Here is a 24104-nt window from a genome sequence, read left to right as displayed (position 1 = left end):
GCAAAGCTTTGTAAACTCGACAAGTCGCTTATAGAATGCCGACTACGATGAAAAATGGATTAAACACAAGACAAATAGGAAGGAAATAGGAATTGGAATGAAATAGTCAAGTTTAGTATAATATAGTTCCAAGAAAGTGCTAGAAGAGAAAGGCTGCATTCAGTGGATGAATGGTAGTGGACGAACGTCAGGATACTCTGTTTTTGGATTCTGTGGATGAAGGCACGAAATCCTGGGTAATGGTGGATTGTGGAGGGCCGGTGTTGATGGGGTGGCACCGGTGTAAAAGTGATGGTGGAAGGGTTATGGATGATGGAAAGGTTAGGGATAGCGATGGATAAATTGGAAGAAGGGGGAGAAGAGGGCCACTCCTAAGGGACTAGGGTGATTGGCCTGTCGAGGGAGATTAGAAGCGGCGTCGCCGGGGAGATTGAGGGAACGGGAGCGAAGAAGATGAAGGAGGCAAGGCAAACTCAATTCTCAATAATCAATAATAATTTTGGTTGCCCTACACATACTTTTATAGGCTAACCAACAACTCAATCTTATCCTAAAACTCAATCTTATCCTAAAACTCAATCTTATCCTAAAACTCAATCTTATCCTAAGGTAAATCCAAACTCGAGACGATGTCGGTGAAGTCCGAATCGTATCAATCCACCACGCTAAGCGATCCATGATGTCTGCCTCTAGCTCCCATGTAGACTCGTCAGTAGGTTTGCCCAACCACTCAATCAGCACTTCAGTCTCTAATCTGGATCCTTGGCGTCTTCTCCTACGACTTAGGACTCGAACCGGCTCAGTGGAGCCATCTTCCTCCATTGGTTCGGGTAAGGTCGAACCCATTACATGAATGCCGAGACATGGAAGACGGGATGTATCGTGGTTCCTTCAGGTAGGTCCAATCGGTAAGCTACTGGACCGATTCGTTGTAGCACTCGGTACGGACCATAGTACTTGTATCCCAACTTTTGGTTCAAAATTGGCCTCAATGTGGATTGTCGATACGGTTGAGCTCGAACGAACACCAATTGATCCACCTCAAATTCTCGCTCACGTCTGCCTTTGTCATGCGTTTGCTTCATGCGGTTTTGTGCTGTGGCTAGGTGAGTCTTGAGCCGTCTCAATGTTTCATCTCGATCAGCAAGCTCCAAGTCAAGCTCAGTCCTATCCGTCGCCGCGAGTCTATCGTAGGCACGCAAGACAGGGGGAGTGCGCCCATAAACCGCCTCAAATGGGGTCATGCCAATGCTTGAGTGATGAGCGGTATTGTATGACCACTCAGCCCAGGGAAGAAATTTGACCCAATCCTTTGGTCGATCCGCCACAAAGCATCGCAAGTATTGCTCTAGTCCACGATTCACCACCTCGGTTTGGCCATCCGTCTCGGGGTGATAAGCTGAACTAAGATTGATTTGAGTCCCTTGCAATCTGAAGAACTCGGACCAAAACTCACTTATGAAGATGCGATCCCGGTCTGACACGATCGTCCTAGGCATCCCATGCAAGCGTGCCACTTCCCGAACAAAAATTTCAGCAACCCTTTTTGCTGAAAACGGGTGAGACAATGTTATGAAATGTGCGTACTTGCTCAGTCTATCCACCACAACAAACACCACCGATTGTCCTCGAACTTCCGAGATATCCTCCCAAATACGCTCTGGTAAGCCCGCTAGGCTTGAGTGCCTCTGATTTGGTTCGTTGGCAGATTTGACATTCACGCACATACTTCTTCACGGTACAGTTTTGGGCCAGCCGCTTGTAAGTACGTAATACCCCTTCATGACCTGCTATAGGAGTATCATGGAAGTGTGCCATCAATAGCCTCCGTAGCTCTTCGTTTCGGGGTACCTTGATTCGCCCGTGCTCTAGTACTAACCCATTGCGCTCCTCGTGCTCGGGGTTGCTTGAGGGGTTCTCTCTCAACTCCTCCATGAGTCGGACCAGATCACTATCCTCTGCACTGGCTCTCCGTAGATCTGAAAAGAAAGGAAAAGTGGGTGCCGAGAAAGAAGCGAGCTCCCTTTCTTTTGAAAGTTCAAGCAGCGGTTTACTTCCATCCAACAACACTCTCTGATCATCTCTCCAAAAGGTCAATGTGAGGCTTATAAAATCAAAGGTCACGGGCCCCAAGCTCCGAAGCCATTGGGTCCCTAAAACAATATCGGCACCTTGCAAGGCCAATGGATAAAGATCAATGTGAAAATTTGGCCTTGCACCTTCAATTTTGCACCTCCACAAATAGAATCTGCTCGCAAGGTGGTGCCATCTCCAATCGTCACATCGAACCCCTCCGTGGGTTCCGACTCGAGCCCAATCTTCCTAGGGAGCCTCTTGTCAATGAAGTTGTGGGTGGACCCAGTGTCAATCAAGATTCTTACTGTGGTCTTCTTGACTACTCCGTTCACCCGCAATGTCTTTGGTGCCGCCGTCCCCGAATAGGCGTGGAGGGAGATTTTGGCCATCGTGTCCTCCGCGTGATGTTGCTCCTCAACTTCTTCTCCTCGATGTCCAGCCACATCTGCACTTTCAGCTGCCATGGGTGGAAGATTTGGCAGGGAGCTGCAACGTCATCGCTGGTGATGAAGCTGTCGTGGTCGACTGTCGATTGACCGAGGAGAATGGTAGAAGATCGCTGGAGGCCATATGCGATTTCTTCTTAGTTGTCGACTCACTATGGTTGCAAAGGGAGCTAGTGAAAGGCGGCCCAAGTGTCGAAATTCGCGGTTTCGGATCATCTCCTTCACCACCGATGAGGATTCCTGATGAGGGATATCCAGCGACCAGGTGTGGCGTAGAGCACTTCGCGATTTGTCGACAAGGTCTGGTGCATGGGAAGATGTGGAGGTTCCGAGGGCTGGGTTGAGGATCTCATTGTAAGTTCGTTGCGGCTGACCATGGGTCCTCCTATTTACAAGAAGTAATCGCTTTCTTCTTTATCCTTCTTAAGTAGATCCTTTCACTGTTCAATGTGTTGAGAAAGCATTTTTGTATCACGGACTTGACTCCTGATAAGAGGATCAAAGGATGCTCAACCAGCGCAGGGTCCAACCATGGCATGTCGCTATAGGACTAGGCCCTCGTTTCAATGAAGAAAGATGAAGGGACAGAGGTGACAAATTCCCCATCTCATTTGGGGCGGAAAATGAATCGATAGAAAATGAAATGAACAACCCCGCTGGTGACGAACAACCCCGCTGGTGATTGACTTGAATGCTAGAGTTCTCTTCTTCCCTTTAGTTATTGTTATTTTTCTACTGTTACATGGGTTATTAGTTGGATAGATCTCAACCACTATTATAGACTAATATGTTTAGGCATAGCAAGCTTTTCTATCTATAGAGATAGTTGATCGACCTTTTCCAAGAAGAATTGGTTTGTTTTGATCGGTCGAGTGGTCACCAGCTAGTGGGACCAGTTTATGGATTGAAGAAGAATAGTACGACTTTGGGTTGGGCTGGATGGAAAAAGTGGGTTTTTTATTCTCGCTTCTGACTCTTTCCATTTTTGTTAATGCCCTACTCAGATCAACCTTGTCATAAGGATTCCAACGCAACCGAGATCATGTCGATCGGGCTTGTAGATCAAAAGTTAAGGGGAAAATACTGACTACGGGTCAGATGGTGGCGTGGATAACGTGAGTACTAGAATAGGGAAATAATGGTTAGGTTTTGTGGAATTTGGTGGCTATGGTGGTGGGTTAGAGCATAAAGCTAGACAAAGGGAGAGAGAGTGGACCGATCCTTGAGAGGTGAGGGGGCACGATCAGATTGAGGGAGGAAGAAGACGACGTCCAAGATTGGATGCCGTTGGAGGAAGGAGAGAGTTGGGAGGTAAACTTCAATATTTCATCAATAATCAATTGGGTCGTCTTCCACATATTTAGAGGCTAACCTATCAACAAAATAATTAAAAGATATCCCTAAGATAATACAGTTCGTCGATTGTGTTCGAACGCAACTGAATGCGTTTGAACGTGGATTTCACGTACTTTATCGTTGCGAACGTGTGCAGGTGTTCAAACGGTGCGTTCGAATGCGGTCAAACGCATTCAAAAGCACAAAACATGTTCTCTATTTTTGCGAACATATGTAGGCGTTCGATAGACTGCCAGAAATCCTATTCTTCCCAAAACAAAAGTTATTTCTAAAACTAAAAACTAAACAAAAGTCATAACTAGCTGAATCGTAACAGTCCTCCACTACTTGTCCTAGGTTCATAGGTTGCAAGGCACCTACATCTGCTTGAATTTCTTTCCTTAATCTAGCAACAAAAGTGGCTTTGAGTTGCCGGCCCATCCAAGCTAGTACACATTGGCTAAACACCCACTCGTATGTTCTCAATACTCCCTCATGCCCTATTGTAGGAGTGTCATGGAAATGCTCCAGTAGTTGTCATCAAAGCTTAGTTTCGGCCAGTACAAGGGTGTGGTCTCATGGGTCGTCTCCTTTAAATTTGGGAAATTCAAACTGCATCGTCCACCTGCGGATACCGGTGTCATGATTTGGACTGAAGCGAGCTCCATCTCTAACTGAAGGAGGATGCTCCTCGGGCCATTCCATCTCTCTATGGCGTCCTCTTGCTGCAGCCATGATGTTCTCTTTTTGTTCATCCCTCTCAATCCAGGGATCATCATCTTCTTCGTCTATAAATCGCGCTCGTCGGCGAGGCTTACCTTTCCTCAGTTCGGGCGTGGTCTCCCTCCCTTGTCCTTGGTCTATGATACACTTAGTTAGGATCTTTTCTTATTGCATTAGGTGTTTATTTTCATTAAAATAAAATTCCTGTATGTCGCGTTCGAACGCCCTTGTGAACGCCTTGTGAACGCCTTATGAACGCCTTGTGAACGCCCGCATTCGAATGCCTTGTGAACGCCTGTGTCACGTTCGCAAATCCAGAAAAGGGACCTTTTGAGTGCGTTCGAACGCGATCTGGTGCATTCGAACGCGATCGACAGGAATCCTCTAGAATTAGGATTTCATATTGTTTTAGGACTTGTTGGCTAGCCTCTATAAATATGTGGATGGAAACCAACTTCATTATGCTATTGGATTCTTGATTTCTTGCCTCCTATCTTCTCTCTAGACTCCTCCCTCTTTCCTCTTCACCATCCTTCCACCTCTATCGTTGGCAAGGTTTCTCCTCGCTTCTAATCTCCCTCGTCTGTCAAGTCACCCCTCTTCTTTGGGATCTCAACCACTTCGTTCCCCTCATCTACTTCCCTTAATCACTTCCATAATCCACCCTCATCTCCATACCCATTCATAACCTTAACATCCACTTCACCCGTCACCACCACCATCACCCACGTTATTCCGTATTTTCGTCTATGCTACAGTTTGAATATATGAAGGGCATATATACGAAAGTTGTAGATTAGGAAGTTATGGATGCAACCCAATTGGTTTTGTAATTTTCTGACTACCGGAGAATATCTGAAGAATATTTTACCACGATTGCACAGACTGCTTCTTACAATAAATTCAGATCTTAAGGAATTATTGCATAGCCGATCTTTTAGTTCCAGATCTTATCAATTTGGTATTAGAGCCTATCATTAGTATCAGAGCCTAACAGTCGATCGATGGAACCATTATGGTGGGTTTTAGTGTGGAAGATTTGGGCGCCTCATGTCCTCAACTTGACCCTTCTCGGATTGGCCACAACAAATCGACATTTTATTGTGTGATCATTTGGTTCAAGGTTTCGATAGTTTGGGCAAGGATGGTGGAGGAGGTTTATTCCAATGCTTCAATGGACCTTGATAGTACCTCCATCTTTGGGTCGATGATGGAGGATGGAGGAGATAGCGCTGTGTCCGCGTGCTGCTCTTGTCTTTTATTGCACGCTGGTGGAGGTGTAGAGTTCCTCTCTCCCCCGCGCATGGATGTCTCCCATTCTTCTTCTCTTCTTTGTGCTGCCATGGTTCTAGTGGTTGGCGTCATTGCAAATGCGTGCCAAGGAAGGCTGGCTCTGATACCAACTTGTTACGGTCGCCCTCATGGAAGATGATTGTCTATCTGATTTATTAATTTGGACATAACTCAATACTCATATTTCTCTTCTAGAAGTTAGGAATCCAACGCAATCATAATTTCATCGATCGGGCTAATAGATCAAAAGTTATGAAGGAAATAATGACCAAAAGTCAGGAGATGACGAGATGGAAGTGGATGATATGGTTAGGGTTTGGGAGATGATGATGGCTATAGTAGATGAATTAGTGCCATGAACAAGATGAGGTGGAAGAAGGGATCTTCTAGGTATAGTTGGTCGTTGGAGTGAGGAGAGAAAAGCGACGAAGGATTAACCTCGACCGTAGACGAAAGCTCGGGTTGGATACCGCGGGGAAGCAAGGGCCCCGCCGCCACATCCTCCCTCCCCCACTCCCCTCTTTCTCGATCTCCTCTTCTCCCCTCAGTCTCTCTCTTCTCTTTCAAACTCCCTCTCTCTCTCAAACTTTACCCCTTATCATCGTTGCCGCCACCAAGGTGAGCCTCCTTCTCTCTCTTCTCTTTCTTTCTCTCTTTCTCTCTCCCTCTCTCTTTCCATCTCTCTTTTTTCTTGCCCTTGTGCTTAGGCCTACCAAAGCTGAGTCATCAGCGAGATGCCAATCGCTGGCTGGCCAGTCGCGGCTTGTACCCTCCTCGCCGACCTAGGCCCAACTCCCCTCCTTCCCCTCCTTCTTCTCCTCTCCTTCTTTCTTCTTCCTCTTCTTTCTTTACTTCCCTCTTCGTTCTCCTCTCTCTCTCCTACTATAGCCTAGCACTGTAACAAAGATAGTGCTAGGCTCGGCCCAGCCCAGCATTATAATAGAGAGATTTTCTCTTTTCTTTCTTTTAAATAATTTATTTTATTAACATTATATTTAAATAAATAGTTAATTAGTTTAAGGATGTATATATACTCACTCATTGTTACGAACTGGCTTGATCCAATTTGTAACTGTTTTGGATAGAGTTTTGCCTGGAACTTTCAAAGGTTATTACGGTCGATCTAACTGTTGGATCCTACTAAAAGTTAGATATGTTGTCGCTCTTGTAGAGAGATTTTCAACAGATCCAAAATATCAGGGTTTAGATGGCTAGATCTCGAGATATCGACCAAATAGTAGCCAAAGGTCAGGATGAATCCTAGCTTGTTAGCCCTTCAATGGCTAGATAGGTGCCAAGAGAACTCCTCTTTAAGAGTGAAGGGGGAGAAGTTACTACAGAAGAGAGGATTTAGGAGTTAAAGGAGGCCGACTAAGGACTTGGACGGTGGAAGGAAGGAGGTGGGAGAGGGCGCCGATGGCTAGAGCAAGGAGGAGAGAGATAGGGGCAGCAATACCAATGCAATTATCAGATCATAATCAAATTAGGGTTTCATCCACATATTTATAGAGGCTAACCCTAGATTGACCTAGATAAGGACTCAATCAACCAATACCACTCGACTAACTCGAGTCGAACTCGAGTTCACAATACATCTCATGACTCAACTAAAACAATTAATTGATTTGACTAGACTCAATTAACCAATTAACAAGTTGAGTCCATATTTAGCAGGTACTTGAGTTTATGGCTCAACTAATAGACCAGCTGCCAAAAAGAAACGCAAGAAATCAAACTAGATAAATAGGCTCATCCTAGTCAACCCAATGTGCCGTGAATGGATCCAATCCAACCGAGTCGTATTGCTAATATAATTATTAGCTAAGCATAAGTTGAACAAATATAATTAATTGTAATTATAAGTATTTTGGTATATATAACTTAATTATTATTATTAGATTTATATATTTAGTTTTGTTAAAAAGGGATAATTCCCTTTTCACCCCTTGAACTATCACTCATTTTCATAATGACCCCCTCAACTTTTTTATAGTACACACTGATCCTCTGAACTATCAAAAATATCTCACCCCCCTGACGGCGTTGACAAAATTGATGAATTGATTAAATTGCCCCTCACTTATAATGACAGAATAGTTAAGTGGCTTAGCTAATAATAAATATTTTAATTTTTTAAATTCCTTCATTGCCCTCTATCCTATTCTTCCTTCTCCCAAAATCATTCATTCTTCTCCCCTCCTTCTCACCCGACATCTCCTCCAAGCACATCCCACCCCAGCCCAACCTGCGCACCTTCTTTCCTCTCTTCCTCTCTTTCTCTCTTTCTCTCCTCTTTTTCTACTTGTGCTCCAGATCCTTCACAACAATCCCAACAAAAATGAAACAACCAAGGAGAAGGGCACAGACCCACATCCCTTTCTCCATGCCCATCCCTCTCGAGACCCTAATCTCTAAAAGCAAAGAGACCCAAAATTATCAAGGAAGAAAGCAAATTGGGTCTTGAAGAATTTGATGAGAAGAGGCTAAAGGTGGTAGCTTTCTAGCTTTTTGTACCAGAAGGAAGGAAATTTTTGGTGAGTGGTTGAGAGAGAGTTCCTCCCTCATAGCAATCTTCCTTTCCTTGCTTGCCTTGCTCTTGGCACGCTTAGCTTCAAATTAGCCAGACAATGTTTTTTCTCTTACCTTCTCAGCTTTGGATTTGTGAATGCTCTCCATCAGCACTCTCTTGTTCTTTAAGACATTACCTTTCACTTTCTCTTGTGCTTCTATGCTTACCATAACCAGAATGGCACCCTTTCCTCTTGGCCTCCAACGCTTACTTTGCATGAGATCATGAGTGAATTTTCATTGGCTTCTTGATGATGAATCCATCCTTCACAAGCTTTCAGATATTCCAGCATGAGTTGTCTATGGAGATCTCATTGACCTCATTAGGATCAAGCCAAACCTTATCGCGGCTACAAGCAAAAATGCTTACGGCGAGCCGCTTCTGTAGCTTGAGTGACACCATTGCCTCTCCTTGATCTTCATGTCAATCATTCGATTAGGTGGAGAAGGAGAAGAACAAAAGGCGATGGAGGGTTCTCTCAAAAGTCAACCTCAAGATTGGAAAAAAAATGGAGAAAGAGGTGGGATGCAGTAGAGAAGGGGAGAGAGAAAGGTATTTTGGTCATCATAAAAGCTTACTTTAAGTTGTCATTGTATATAAAGGTATTTTGGCTATTTAGTTGCCACATGACTAGCACATGACAACTTATGGATGGAAATAGATAACAGAACCCTAATGGAAGGGGTTAAGTGAGGTATTTCTGATAGTTCAAGGGACTAGTATGTACCTAAAAAAAGTTGAGGGGATAATTGTGAAAATAGATGATATTTCAGAGGGGGTGAAAAGGGAATTATCTCTTTAAAAATAATCAAATGATATCAGTTTCCATAAACGTTCATGTATACTTATATATATATATATATAATGCATTTCTAGCATCTTATTGTTATATAAATTATTTTCTGTAAAATAAAAATAAATTATTTTATATTCATGGATAATGATTATTATTTTCATGTGATTAGACTGATTTGGGATATAAGTATGTTGGTGATATATAAAAATGATTGGAGATGACTATACTGTTATGAGTTTATATCCAAATAATCTCTAGCATGAGTATGCATATGATAGACTAGCTTGAGTATGCAGGTGATAGATGTATGATTGGAAATTGCATCGCATCATATATTTCTTCTAACTTCATTACCGTCTAAATTCTTGATATGCATGACTTGTTATAGTACTGGATAAAATGTATATGATCTGTCATTTCAAAGGAAAGCATAAAATCTTATTGGTAGGATAGTTGATAGAAAGCGTGAGGATACCCAAGTGGGCGCGAGGGTTAGGATGCACTTGGTGGATGATTGATCGCTTGATATATTTGCGATACTATAGCATTACGTCCAAGGTCATTAATTTGTGTGCACAACAGACATTTGGACTCTATTCGCTAGAGCATATGTGGCAAGTTATTCTCACGTAGTTTCTATCAGCTAAAAGGGTGCTTAGTCTAGATGGATGTTGACTGTGCATAGTGGTCTAGTATGATAATATCTTTTAGAGTCGATATTGATGATTGAGATGTTGAGAAATGCATATGATTTTATTATCATCTAATATACCTAATTATCAATTATCGTTATACATCATATGTGGTTGTATTTGATATCATAGTATGGTCATGATCAGCATGCACTATATGTAGCATATTTGAGAGAGTTATAATGATGGTATGACGTAGAGATTTATTTATACATTGTCAAAAATTATATACTTGATCAGTTATGACATGATATCTACCATACATTTATATATTATTGAAGATATATTTATATACTCATTCATAATATGATGTTCCTTTCTAATTCATATTATTCCGTACATGATTTACTCTCTATTTGGCATCACTGAATAAGGTTTATTCACTAAGCCTTTAGGTCATGACTCTCTTTATTTCTTTTCTAAGTCCCTCAGATATGTGATATGTGATAGTGACTTGAGATATCCTGAGAGGATATTTTAGAGCAGAGATGAGGTGAGCTATAGATGTGAGATGATATAGAAGTTTACATAGAAATTGAGTTGTACAGTTAACAGATTTGTTTGTACTCTTTTATATTAGACGATGATTTGTATAATACAGGCCGAATTATTTTATACTGATGTATTAGTTATTCTAATTATACCTTGATGGTTTGTTGTGGCTTGTGTTGGCCCTGCCAGATTATGTAGCTATCTAATATGGTTGTTGTGAATTTAGATATGGATATGTTAATAGGTTTAAGTTGATAATGTCATGATTTATTTTGTAATGGATTATATGAGCAAAGGTGTATATATGCTTGACTACCTCGCCCGTCCTGTCACATGCACCGCGCATACCGTGTGGTCGCGCGGCCATGCACGTGCCCTTGCCAGACAGAGGCATTACAAATAAGGTGGTATTAGAGTTTAGGATGATCTAGCAAACCATCAAGTATACTAGTTGTCAGTTTATGTTAGGATGACGTTACCGGTCGATTTTTTTATGAATTGAATATTGATGGGTTGAGATAGAAATCTAGGTTGTAATGTTGAGATTCTTAAGTTTTGTAACCGGTGATGTTGATAGAAATAATTTGAAAATTTTGTATATTGAGAATTTATCTGAGCTAATAATAAATAGGAAGAAGTATTATTCAATTATGTATTTATGAACTATAGAGGATATGTATTGATATGTTATAATCCCTGGAGTATAATATTGGAGTTGTACACATGTTCATATGATTTGAAAAAGTATAGAAAGTTGTAAATATGTGGAGATATTTATTTTATGCAAAAGGAGTATCGTCAACAGATTTGAGGTTATTCTAACTAAATATAGCATATTTTGAAATTTTGATCTTTTCATGAATATACATGAGATTAGGAAATGATATAAAAGATCGGTGGAGAGAGACTATTTTGATTCTTTATGTGAATTATAATTATTGATTGTGGATGAATGAGTAAGACATATGATGATTTTATATAGTAAAAAAGCTATTGGGTGATAAGATATAGATGGCTGTAGATTATATATAAAAAAGAATTTTTTGGGTGACTAGTATGATAAATTATTTTTGTAAGATACCTGTGTTAGTAAGTATAAAATTTTGATTGTATCGACAAGATGGATAAACTAATAGAGATATATTTGTCCAATAATATTGCTAGAGAATTAACATCTCTTTTAAATTCTTAAGTTGATGATTACCAAAAAGGGTAATGAGCATAGGAAATATGATATAGTTCTTGGATTATGAATAATTTCAGTAGTGAAGACTTAATGTATGTATATTCTGAATGACATGAAAGAGAGTTAGTTTTGAAGTTGCTAAGTATGTGGATATGATCAAGTGGAAGAATGATAATGAGATGAACCATATAGGGTAATAGTAATTTACCAAGGTGATAACATTATGATATAACTTGTATGATAGTGGAAAATGTATTACAGATTCAGTTTTGATATCAATTTAGAGGATAAGAATGTCAAACCCTATTGATTGTGTATTTTTGATGATGTAATATGTTGACTCACATTCATTTATTGTTATTATGTGATATTGATGATGTTGTAGAATAATTTTGATAATGCTAAGAGATTGAATTCTTTAGTATATGTGATAGACTTATTTTGGAAGAAAGTTTAAATTATTATTTCTAAACTTTTGAAGAATCTTTTCTTATTGCATTAGTTGTTTATTTTTATTAAAATAAAATTCCTGTAGGTCGCGTTCGAACGCAGGAGGGGTTGCGTTCGAACGTCCTTGCGAACGCCTGCATCAGGTTCTCAAATACAGAGAACGCATAATGCGCATTTCGAACGCGGTCAGGCGAGTTCGAACGCCGACGTTCGAACGCCTACAACACGTTTGCACATACAGAGAATTCTTTTATGCATCCGAATGCGATCGGGCGCGTCCGAACGCGATCGGTGGGAATCCTCTAGAATTAGGGTTACTTATTGTTTTAGGACTTGTTGGCTATCCTCTATAAATATGTGGATGGCAGCCAACTTCATAATGCTATTGGATTATTGATTTCTTGCCTCCTATCTTCTCACTAGATTCTCTCCCTCCTCCCTCTACCGTTGGCAAGGTTTCTTCTAACTTCTAATCTCCCTCGACTGCCGAGTCACCCCTCTTCTTTGGGATCTCAACTTTGTTCCCTTTGTCTATATCCCTTAATCACATCCACCATCCACCTTCATGTCCATACCCATCCATAACCCTAACATCCACTCCACCCGTTACCACCACCATCACCCACGCTATTCTATATTTTGTGTCCCTACTATTGTTCAAATCTGCGAAGGACGTAAATATGAAAGTTATAGATCAGGAAGTAACGAATCTAATACACTTAGTTTCGTAATTTTCTAACTATAGAAGATTATTTGGCAAATATTTTCCTACGGTTGCACGGACTACTTTCTTCAATAAATTCAGATCTTAAAGGAATTATTCTGTAACCTATCTTTTGGTATAAGAACCCATCAATTTAGTATCAGAGCCTATCTTTTGGTACTGTAACCCATCACAAAAGTACAAGGCTCTCAAGATGGTAGCAAAAATAAGTTAGGGCAACCGAGATGGGCAGTTTGCACCTAGAACGCGGCTGCTAGTATTAGACCACGACCACCTTTGAGACCTTCTTCCGATGTTAGAGGAGGCACAAGACCCCCCATTCGAACTCTCACACCTGCCGAGGTGGAGGAGCGAAGAGAGAAGTGTTTTTGCTTTCGATGCGATGAACGTTTCACCCCTGATCATCGGTGTTCCAAATCGATCGGGAGTGTGATGGTCATCGACGGTCTCGAGGAGGACGATGAGATTGTTGGTGATGGAGAGTGTTCAGAGGAGGTCCATGAGGAGGCCATGGAGGAGTGCGCGGAGGAAGATATTCAAGCGGAAATATCGATGCATGCATATTCAGGTACTTCCGCATCGAGGACACTGCGGGTGGACGAACTTGTTAGAAAACATAGTGTGCACATCCTCATCTATTCAGGGAGTACACACAACTTTCTAGACAAGAGGTTAGTGAGGACATTGGGCTTGGATACTGAACCGACCGCGGGGTTTGATGTTGCTGTTGGAGACGGCACGAAGCTTCGGGCAGAGAGCTTGTGTCGCCGGGTCAGTATACGGGTGCAAGGACACGATATCATTGTGGACTTGTATCCGGTGGCGCTGCGAGGAGCGGACATTGTCCTTGGCATACAGTGGTTATAGAGCTTGGGACCCGTCACATTTGATTTTCAAAGCATGTGGATGAAATTTAAATAAGAAAACAAAGATGTGCGGCTTGATGGAGATCGTTCTCCGCCGATTCCTGCGATACAGCCGATGGTGGGGCTGCCTTGTTCAAGTGATTTGGCCTATCTTCTTCAATTAGGACCAGCAAGAGATGAGCCTCAAATGAGTCCAGATACTACTATCGAGTTGTCTAATTTATTAGATAAATTTGCTGGACTGTTTGAGGAACCAAAGGAGTTGCCATCAAGGCGAACGGCGAACCATCATATAGAGATTGTGCTCAGGCTGCACTGGCGAACATGAGGCCATATCGGTATCCACATGTGCGAAAGAAAGTTATATCCAAGATGGTAGCTGAGAAGTTGGCAATTCTGCATGTGGTGACAAAGTGGAGGCCTTATTTGATCGGTAGGCAATTCATTATCTGAACCGATCAAAGGAGCCTTCCATATTTTATGGGATAGTGCATCTGCCGCTCTATTTTTCGTTCCCTTCTTGTATTGAATTTTATAATCATACCGTGACCTATCTTAGCTATGCCGGAGTTTGAATACGTCGTCCTATATAGTATGAAAGGCTCTTTTGATCAGTTCGAAGAATGAATCGTCTACCGATCAAATAAGGCCTCCACTTTGTCACTGCATGTAGGATTGCCAACATCTCGGCTACTATCTTGGAGATAACTTTCTTTGGCACATGTGGATACCGATATAGTCTCACGTTCGCTAGTACTGCCCCGGGCACAATCTCTATGCAATGATCTGCCGTTCACCATGGCGGCAACTCCTTTGGCTCCTCAAACAGTTCGGCAAATTTATCTAATAAATTAGACAAATCAATTATAGTACCTAGACTCATTAGAGGCCCGTCTCCTACTGGTCCTAACTGAAGAAGATAGGCCAAATCACTCGCACAAGGCAGCCCTACCATCGGTTGCATCGCTGGAATTGGCGGAGACTGAATGCCATCAAGTCGCACATCTTTGTTTGCTTGCTTAAATTTCATCCACATGCTCCGGAAATCAAATGTGACAGGTCCCAAGCTTTGCAACCACCGAGTGGCAAGGATAATGTTTCCACCTTGCAGCGCCAACAGATACAAGTCCACAATGATGTCATGTCCTTACATCCACATACCGATTTAGTGACACAAGCTCTCCGCCCGAAGCTTCGTGCTGTCTCCAATAGCAACGTCAAACCTCGTGGTTCGTTCAGCGTCCAAGCCCAATCTCCTCACTAACCTCTCATCTAGAAAGTTGTGTGTACTCATAGAATCGATGAGGATATGCATACAATGCTTTCTAACGAGTCTGTCCACCTACAATGTCCTCGGCGCGGAAGTACCCGAATATATATGCATCGATATTTCAGCTTGGATATCCTCCTCCACGCCCTCTGTTAAATTCATAATTGTAATATTTGTTATGCCCAAATTATTAAATGTTAATATTTTATTTTATCTAATTAATGTATTTTAGTTATATGTAGACCTTTGATCAATTGAATCTCATTTAATCACTAAAAATGGTCAAATTTGGGCTTAAATCAGAATTAGGCTTAGCCACTACTAACCAACTGAATCTACCACTCATCTTTCAAGTTATGCTTAAGTCAAACCATGATCCACTAATCACTTTCTTCCTTATCTAAATCAGAATGAGTCAAAATTCCTTCTTTTTTTATCATGCAATAGATTTTTAGCAATCAAATCTCTATCAAGTTGCAGAATTTTGGCAAGAAATCTTCACCTAATACAGCAGATTTTCAGCTCCAATTTAGGCAAAATTTTAGCAATAATTGCAGTAATAAATAAATTTCAAATTTTTATTTGAGCAGCAATTCCAGCCAAGCAAATTACCCACCTAATGCAGCAGATTTCTAACTAGGTTCTTCATTGCTAAATAGGTTCTTCTTTCTTCTACTTTAGATTTGTTGTTTAGAATTTAGATATTAGTTGTTTTTCTTAAAAAGGATACATCTAATGATTTAAAATTCTTACTCCATATTTTCTAAAAATGAAGGAAGAACGTAATTTTTATGAAAATTTAATTGTTCATTCAAAGATAATCTTCCGATCCACTGGTGATTGATTTCTTGGTGAATCGTAGAAAAAGAAGAGATTTATGTTATCCAATAGAAATGTGTTATATCTATAAGTGGATTCCAAGACCTTATTTCTCACACTTAATTAAAAGAAATTTGCAAGAAGGTTTTCTTTCTCCATAAATCTCCTAAACCTATTTTCCAACTAGGTTAAAATTATTTTTAAGATTTTCAAACAAGCCCTCGTGTGATCGATATCTTGCTTGCCGATCTACTCCATAGATTTATGCACTTGTGAGTGTTACTTAATCTGTCAAAATAAGTTTTTAGTGCCGTTGCCAGGGACTTGTGTTGAAAACTGTTTTGAAAATTTAAAATTAATTTTTATACTAGTTGTTTAAAAAAAAATCTGAATTTTGTTAACCGGTTGTTCTGAATTATTCTACAGAAACCAAAGAACGACAGAGGATTGTACTTGAAGAAAAGAAAATTGCTTAAAAATTACTCCCAGCGAAGTAATTGCTAACTGGTTGACTCGATTGGAAGGTTTTAATTTTCTTAACCCTACCCATGAATCTCCTGTTAGTGGGTTCTGAACTGATTCTGTGTGATTATTTGTGCATTCATATTTGCATAAAATATTTAGTAAGGGCACAAACCTCACCAAAATAAGGAGTGGATTTAATCACCACATCGTTGCGCACTTAAGTTAATCATCCCCTTTCATTTTAAAACCCAAGCCAAACATCTAACTTAAAATCAAGTAGACGTCAACCGAAGGATTTCACATAGCTCATAGGAACCTCTCGGAAAGAGTTATCTTTTGGTAAGCCCAGTGAGTACCTTCCAAATTACAATGTCTTGATAAGTTATGTCAAAAAGGAGAGCCGTATTGAGGCGCCTAAGGGAACTGGTATTCTGAAGAGGCCAGCGTCCACTAGTATTCCTGGGAACTTACCTGATTGTGTTTTAGTAGGCCTTAACTAGTAATCCTCTAGCTTACTCTGAAAGGGAGTAGGAGCTCTCTAATTAGAAGAGAAGTGATTCTCTACAAGATTAGAATTGAAAACAAAATTGCTTACTCTCATATTATACTTTTAAAACACAAATCGTTGATTGTGATTTGCTTGGTAAGATTTATGTTTGTGAAGTCTTTTTAAAACTTAGAAATTGGTTGGGTTTGAGATAGTTCAGGTCGATTTGCTAGGGAAGAAATGACTAAAATCCATCAATTGGTTTATGATGATACCATAACTTTACAAGAGCGATTTGCCCCTAATGGAACCCAACCTTCAAAATGCATTGTGTTACCTAACACTAATGCAACTCATTTTGATTTAAAACCTACCATCCTTCAATTGCTTCCTACCTTTTATGGTAAGAAAAATGAGAATCCATACTCTCATGTTGATGAATTCTTGGATATTTGTTCAACATTTAAATTTTAAAACTTTTCTGATGAATCTGTTAGGCTAAGGCTCTTTCCTTTTTCATTGAAAGACTAAGCAAGAGCTTAGTTGAATCACTTAGAGCCTAACTCAATCTCCACTTAGAGAGATCTGAACTATAAATTTGTGTCCAAATTTTACCCTATGCCTATAACAAACCAATATAGATTGACCATCTCCACTTTCAAGAAAAAATAGGAAGAGAAATTTCATGAGTCATGGGAAAGGTTTAAGGATCTTCAAATTAAGTGCCCTCATCACATTTTTAAAAAATGGTGGTTAGTCCAGTATTTCTACAATGGTCTAACCGACACAAATCGTAATCTGGTTGAGTCCATGAGCGGTGGGTCATTCATGGCTAAGAGCACACCTGAAGCTTGGGCTCCTTTTGAAAGAATAGTTGAAAATTCCCAATAATGGGATTTTAGTATTGAAAGTCGAGGGACGTCACAGTCTAAGAGAGGAATATATGAAGTTCAACCTAATGTGAATATGAATGCACGACTGGATAGTTTGTCTAGGAAAGTTGATGCCCTTGTGTTAAGTCAAACTATGAAACCTATAAATCAGGTGCAATCTGAAGTTTGTGGTCTTTGTGCTAGTCCCATGCACACTGCAATGGTTTGCCTTTCCTTAGGGTACCAAGATGGGTTCAATGAACAAGTGAATGCCCTAAATCAATTTAGAAAGCCATTCAATAATCCTTACTCTAAAACATACAATTCAAATTGGCGAAATTACCCCAATTTTTCTTGGAGGCTACAGTAGCCTCAAATAAACCAAGGAGGACCTCCAGGATTTAACCAATTTTGTCCTCCTACTCAGCCTGTCTCTTATGCCCCTCCTCTTAATCAATCGGTTATAGTACCTCAGCAACAACCATCCAATTTAGAAGTGATCATAGAGAAATTTATCACCGAAACTAGTGCTAATTTGCAAAAAATAGAAGCTACCAATATACAAAATTCTCAAGCCATGTCTCAGTTTTAACATAAAGTGGGTCAGTTAGCATCTAAGGTTAGTGCGAGAGAACAAGGAAAATTTCTTAGTCAACCCATTTCTAACCCAAAGGGCCAATATGAGGTTAGCCAACCATCCACCTTAGGTGTGCACAACGAACAAGTTCAATACAGTCATTACCTTTAGGTCTAGAAGACTAGTCAACAATAAGGTTGAAATGCCAAATCATGAAAAATCTATCTCAGAGGGTGAGGAAATCTATGTCCCCCAAAATAATCATAATAGTTCATCTGAAACTATAACCTTCAACTCTAGCAACCTAAGTCTAGAAATTAATCTGAGCAAACTTTTATTCCCAAAGCACCATTTCCCCAAAGACTAACTCAAGCTAAAGTAGGAACAAACTTTAGTGAGATGATGAAATTGTTTAAGCAAGTTGAAATTAACATTCCATTACTCGATGCCATTAAGCAAGTTCCTTCTTATGCCAAATTTTTAAAGGATCTTTGCACTCAGAAAAGAAAATAAAAAGTGCAAAAGAAGGCACTCCTAGCTGAGCAAGTAAGCTCAATCATCCAAAACAACATTCCACCTAAGTTTAAAGATCCAGGTTGTCCTACTATTTCGTGTTATTGGCAATCATGTCATTGATAAAGCCCTTTTCGATTTAGGTGCAAGGGTTAATCTTTTGCCGTATTCAGTTTACAAGTAATTAGATCTTGGAGAGTTGAAGCCAACTCAAATTAGACTGTCTTTGGCAGATCGTTCTATCAAATATCCTCGAGGCATTATAAAGGATGTTCTGATTAAGGTAGACAAGTTCATTTTTCCTATGGATTTCATAATCCTTGATACTGAACCTATCCAAAACCCGAGCAATCATATCTCTGTGATCTTAGGAAAGCCATTCCTAGCCATTGCTAATGCAGTCATTCACTGTCAAAATGGGATTATGAAGCTATCTTTTGGCAATATGACTATTGAATTAAATGTCTTTGATGTTAGCCATCAACCTCCTGAAACTGATGATGTTTTTGAGGTTGACATGATTGAAGGCTTATTAGAGAGCATAAATGAGCAGGCAAGTGTTGAGGATCCTTTAGAAAAGTGTCTTTTACATTTTGACGATCATTTTGATTGGGAAACTTCTTTTGAGGAGGTCAATGCATTGTTAGAATCTGCACCTCTTATGGATTTTAATAAATGGCAGCCCAAGATTGAACTTCTTCCACTATTTTCACCCCCAACTCCTCCGTCCATCATAGAACCTCCAAAGTTAGATCTTAAACCACTAATTGATACTCTTAAGTATGTGTTTTTAGGCTCTTCTAAAACCCTTCCTATTATTATAGCATTTGATTTGGGTAAGGAACAAGAGGAAAAATCTGTGAGTGTCTTAAAAGAATACAAGGAAACTATAGGATGGACCATAGCTGATATCAAGGGAATTAGTCCTGATGTGGTAATGCATCAAATCCATTTAGAGGAAAATGCAAAAAACTCTTGTGAATTGCAATGGAGGTTAAATCCTATGATGAATGATATTGTTAGAGCTGAAGTGCTAAAATTATTAGATGCGGGTATTATTTACCCAATTTCGGATAGTGCATGGGTGAGTCCAATTCATGTTGTGCCTAAGAAGTCTAGCATTACAGTAGTGTAGAATAAGAATGATGAGTTAGTACCCACTCGTGTTCAAACAGGATGGCGTGTTTGCATTGACTATCGAAAACTTAATCTTGTAACTAAGAAGGATCATTTTCCCCTTCCTTTCATTGATCAAATGCTTGAAAGGTTAGCCGGGCATGCTTATTATTATTTTCTAGATGGTTATTTTGGCTATAACCAAATCCCTATAGCACCTGAGGATCAAGAGAAGACCATATTTACTTGCCCCTTTGGAACATTTGTTTATCATCGCATGCTTTTTAGGTTATGCAATGCTCCTGGTACCTTTTAAAGGTGCATGATTAGCATATTCTCAGATATGGTAGAATAGTTCTTGGAAGTTTTTATGGATGACTTTTCTGTCTTTGGATCATCAGTTGATGAATGCTTGCACCACCTATCTCTAGTCTTAGAAAGATGCAAAGAGAAAAGCCTAGTGCTTAATTGGGAAAAATGTCACTTTATGGTGAAGAAAGGAATTGTTCTGGGACATATTATTTCTAAAGATCAAAGTCGATAAGGCTAAAGTTGACTTAATTTCTGACCTTCCATCACCTCAGACTGTGAAGGAAATCCAATCATTTTTGGGTCATGTGGGTTTTTACCGACGATTTATTAAGGATTTCAGTAAGATATCACGACCATTATGTAATTTACTAGCTAAGGATTCTCAATTTGTCTTTAATGAAGAATGTCTTAAGACTTTTCAACGGTTAAAAACTGAATTGACTTCTACTCCTATCATTCAACCACCAAATTGGAATGAGCCTTTTGAGATTATGTGCGATGCATCTGACTATGCAATTGGAGCAATTTTAGGACAACGGGTTAATAGGTTACCACATGTGATCTATTATGCTAGTAAAACCCTAAATGATGCACAACTAAATTATTCCACTATTGAGAAAGAGTTGCTAGCAGTTGTGTTTGCTTTAGACAAATTTAGATCCTACCTCTTAGGGTCTAAAGTCATCATCTATTATGATCATGCAGCACTTAAGTACCTTCTCTCTAAAAAGGTTGCTAAAGCCCATTTAATTCGTTATATTCTATTGCTACAAGAATTTGATCTTGAAATTAGGGACAAGAAAGGTTCTAAAAATGTTGTCGCAGATCACTTATCTAGGCTTATCCTAGAATCATCTTATGAATCCAAACCAATATCTGAATCTTTTCCTGATGAGCAGCTAATGAGTGCTTCTCAGCTCCCGTGGTATGCTGATATTGTCAACTATCTTGTTACTTGTCAAATGCCTCCGCATTGGACCAAGCAAGATAAGTCCAAAGTTTTAGCTGAGGTCAAGTTCTTTTTTTGGGATGACCCATACTTGTTTAAGTATTACCCATATCAAATCATTAGAAGATGTGTGTCTGATGATGATTTTTATAAAATCATTTCCTTTTGTCATGATCAAGCATGTGGGTGTCATTTTAGCTCTAAAAAGACTACTGCAAAAATTTTGCAATGTGGGTTTTATTGGCCCTCCATCTTTCATGATGTTCATGAGTATTGCAAAGTTTGTGAGAGATGTCAAAGACTACAAAATATTTCAAAGAGGAATATGATGCCTCTCAATCCGATTTTAATTGTTGAAATTTTTGATGTCTGGGATATAGATTTCATGGGACCATTTCCAAATTCTTTTGGTTATGAGTACATTCTTGTTGTTGTAGATTATGTTTCAAAATGGGTTAAAGCCATAGCTTGTAGAACAAATGGTCACAAAGTTGTAATCAAGTTTTTGAAAGACAATGTTTTTACTCGTTTTGGTACGCCGCGTGCCATTATAAGCGATGGAAGGAAACATTTTTGTAATCAAGTTTTTAAAAGACTTATTCTTAAATATTCTATCATACATAAGGTTGCCACTCTCTATCACTCCCAAACTAGCGGCCAGGTCAAGATATCCAATAGAGAGATCAAAAGAATTTTGGAGAAGACGGTTAACCCCACTAGGAAAGATTGGTCCTTAAGGCTTAGTGATGCATTGTGGGCATATCGGACTACATTTAAAACTCCTATTGGGATGTCCCCATATCGAATTGTGTTTGGTAAGGCTTGTCACCTTCTTGTAGAGTTAGAACATCGAGCTTATTGGGCGATTAAGCAACTCAATTTTGATCTTGATAAGGCAGGTGCTCATAGGAAATTATAATTGAATGAGCTAGAGAAAATTAGAAATGATGCTTATGACTATGCTAAAAGCTATAAGGATAAAATGAAATAATATCATGATAAACACATTTTGAGAAAATCATTTAGTCTTGGTTAGAAAGTCCTACTTTATAATTCGCGTTTACATCTTTTTCCTGGAAAATTGAGAAGTAAGTGGACGAGCCCTTTTACTATACGCACTGTCTATCCTTATGGAGCTATCGAGATTGAAAACCCTAAAAATGGTGAGGTATTTAAGGTGAATGGTCAAAAGCTTAAACCATTTTTAGAATTGCGTAATCGAGAAGTGGAAGAAGCACTTCTAGAAGATGCTAATTATCAAGGCTGATCTCTATATCTGCTAAAGATTATTTTTGTACATTGTTATTTGACTTTTTATTTTTATTATTATATGTACAGCACTTGACAGGAGGAAGCTTGTAGTATAAATTATCCTTCTTAGGTAAATTTTACCATTTTTTTGTGCTTTATTTTCTTACATTGAGGACAATGTAGAATTTAGAGTCGGGGGTGAAATTTCATATTTTTTCTTTTTTTTAGGTCTTTTCTTTTCAGTTACTTGTAGTTATGTTTTGTTTTCCGATATTTTTCTATGTGTTTTTGCTCCTTAGAATATGTAGTGATATTTAGCAGAGTCAATTTGGTTAGAAAGCGAGGATCAAACACGAAGTGATGTTTTGATTAAGTGAAGCATAAATCCTATTTTCTTCATTCTATTTTTATACACTTATTTAAAAAAAACTAATGGGACATGTGTTTTAGTGATGCAATCCTCATATTGTAGTCTTGTTACCATTATGTTCTTGATCTATCATTATAGAGTTTCATGCTAATTATTTAGGAGAAATTTTCAGATCACATGTAGGTTGAATGTATAATATGCTACTAATAAATATATCAAGTTGATTGAAATGCAAAAAGGTATAATTGATGTTAGAGCAATAGTCTCTCTACTGAGTAACCGGGCCTTTGCGTAACCACTCGAGAAGTGCTCGCGTCAAAAGGCAGAGTTACCATTTCTAATTCATGGTTGTTAGTTGTATACCGCCTTTTTGGTTCGAGGTGTGATGCCCGACGGGTGTCTCATCACCTAGTGGCCAAATCCACTAGCAGAATCCTCGCTACAAGGACCATCTAGAAAGCAAGATAACACTAGCATTGCTCAACCATGAAATTTCAAGTTAAGTTAATAAGACAATTAAGATCGTAATAAAGCATATTATACATATATACCCTGGTGTTCCAGTGTGATTTAGATTTGGATCTATCTCCTTGTGTTTAATTGCAGCATGCTTTTCTATATTTTGAGAGAATGAATAGTTTCAATAAGGTTAGAATATATATTAATGCTAAATGAGAAGATAATTGGATACCTTGCCTACATTTTTGAGATTGATTGACTCTAGCTATGTCCGCTTTGTGAAAATTTACTAGTATTTACTTGTGTATATTCTTAGTATGAGGTCCTGAGCGTAATTGCAAAGTTTGAGATTTGCTGATTTGAGTGGATGTAATTGTCAGTATTCCTAGGTTGATTTTGCTAAATGTTGTTACATAATCAATAAGGAGCAAAATTTTAGGTGATTTTCTTGTTTTCTTTTCAAGTTTTTTTAATTACTTGAGTCTTGTATTTTCTTTCTTTTATTTTGTTTAATTGACTAATGAATTTTGTGGGTAAATTCATTGTAAACCCTCACGAGACATAACTCATCCACTAGTGGAAGGTAAGGGTTTAAAGGCTTGTTGCATATGCTAAATGCAATCGCGATGCCTACGAAAGTGAGTTAGAATTTTATTTTATTTTTTAAAATTTTTTTCTTTCCGAATTCTTCGTTCTTCCATTTTGCTTGAGGACTAGCAAAAATCTTGGTTTGGGTGTATTTGTTAAATTCATAATTGTAATATTTGTTATGCCCAAATTATTAAATGTTAATATTTTATTTTAACTAATTAATATATTTTAGTTATATGTAAACCTTTGATCAATTGAATCTCATTTAATCACTAAAAATGGTCAAATTTAAGCTCAAACCAAAATTAGGCTTAGCCACTACTAACCAACTGAATCTACCTCTCATCTTTCAAGTCATGTTTAAGTCAAACCATGATCCACTAATCACTTTCTTCCTTATCTAAA

General features: G+C 39.0%; 1 non-coding gene and 1 pseudogene across 1 annotated transcript; one reads left to right on the top strand and one right to left on the bottom strand.

Moving 5' to 3' along the window:
• Positions 1-17323: 17323 nt before the first annotated feature.
• On the bottom strand, positions 17324-17429 carry LOC140772753 (small nucleolar RNA R71). Its single transcript, XR_012106330.1, has one exon. It is a non-coding gene; the product is annotated as a small nucleolar RNA R71 (small nucleolar RNA).
• A 911-nt stretch (positions 17430-18340) lies between these two features.
• On the top strand, positions 18341-21947 carry LOC140772017 (uncharacterized; annotated as a pseudogene).
• The last annotated feature ends 2157 nt before the right edge of the window (positions 21948-24104 follow it).

Source organism: Typha angustifolia, chromosome 12 (genome assembly GCF_048772165.1).
Source record: "Typha angustifolia cultivar Huaian chromosome 12, ASM4877216v1, whole genome shotgun sequence".
Taxonomy (NCBI): domain Eukaryota; kingdom Viridiplantae; phylum Streptophyta; class Magnoliopsida; order Poales; family Typhaceae; genus Typha; species Typha angustifolia.
This window is presented reverse-complemented; position numbering and strand designations above follow the sequence as displayed.